The sequence below is a fragment of the Hibiscus syriacus genome, unplaced genomic scaffold (assembly GCF_006381635.1).
Source record: "Hibiscus syriacus cultivar Baekdansim isolate YM2019G1 unplaced genomic scaffold, ASM638163v2 tig00110013_pilon, whole genome shotgun sequence".
Taxonomy (NCBI): Eukaryota; Viridiplantae; Streptophyta; class Magnoliopsida; order Malvales; family Malvaceae; genus Hibiscus; species Hibiscus syriacus.
The window spans coordinates 985,390-986,942 of NW_024062563.1; positions in this window are offsets into that span (position 1 = coordinate 985,390).

Genomic DNA, 1,553 nt, shown 5'->3' on the forward strand with positions numbered 1-1,553 from the left:
CATTTGGTTGAGATGTCCGGCTCAATGGTTGTGCCCCAAAACTTGGGGGTGGGGGATGGCCAGCCATATAGAAATTTTTTGGGTAATGGTTCTTAAATCTTGTGGTTTAGCCTTAGATATTTTTAGCTGTTTTAGAGCTAATATTCGGAGCATGTTGTTTCATTAGTTTTCTTGTCATGTATAAACTCTTCACAAGTTTCGAAACTTTTGCTACGTTGTCGAAAAGAGTTGCATCATAATCTCCCTTTTTTTTCTTTTATTGAATGCTGTGTCGTTCACGTATTAAAATCATACATACTTTAAAATGTTTATGATTCACGCCAAGAGTTGCATTATAATCTCCATAGTTTCTGCTGTTTCACAATATATTTTGTGGTAAATTTATAAAATTTTAACAAACTAAAATAAATATTTAAATTATATGAGAATTTAAAATTTTTAATTAGGTTTTCAGTATTTTAAATATGTTGATTGGTTAAAACGAATCTTTTAGGATTATTTTATTTACATTTTAAAGTGTGGTTATAAATAGGGTTTCTTGCATGATTTTCAAAGTGTCGTCTTTTTAAAACTTTTTTCTGATAAAGGCGGAGTGGTTTTGTGGCGAAAACAAAAGAAAAATAATCAAGGGGATAAAGAACACGTGAAACGATCTGTTATTTATGTAGGACAAGAAAACTTTTTTTATTACAGGAGTAGGAAGCTGCTTTAGCAGTGGTTGGGACTCGTTCTCCACAGGGTCATATCGCGATGGAGGAGGCTTTGCTTTTCAGCAAGTGCGTGTAGCAGGTCTGAAAGGTCCGTTGTCGATGTTCGTTTGAGCCGAGCAAGAGCATCCGCCACACCAATTGATTCTCAGTATATGGGATATCTTAAATCACCCACTTGCGTTTGAGGAGGTTCCGAATTCTGCAGACGATTGTTGCTTCTTGTGACTGACTTGGTGTGTTGAGGATCTTGGCAGTCTCCTTGTTTTCCATTTCCACATCGACTACGATTCCTAGCGATGTCGAGTCTGTCAAGCAGTGCCCATAACTGTGTGAAGAACAGAGCATCGACCTAGTAGCATGTGATCCATGCACCTTCATTTTTCCGGATAATACCGCCCCCGACTATCTTCATTGTGGATTGATTAACCGCTCCGTCTGTGTTAAGCTTGACTACACTGGTGTGAGGTGGTTTCCATTGTGGTCTGGCAGTGTTAGCTTTGAGGTATGTATGCTGTGTTGGAAAAAAATGTGATAAATTGGGAACTTTGAGGTATATTTTTTAAATGTAAAAAAGGAGAATCGAATAATAAATTTACTGATTCATATTCTACTCTATGAGATCTTTACAACAATAACTTATATGCTCAAAACAGTTTACTGATGAATGAGAAATTGATGCTCAAAATATGATACTTGTGAATTGTATTATGTAAGGAAAATGGGAAAAATTCATATCCTATATTGGTGGGATATCAAGCAAGAAAATGATTTATATGCACAAACCAACTTGTTAATCATTTAATGACTTAGGTTGAAATTATGTATTGGACGCAGGCAGAGGGC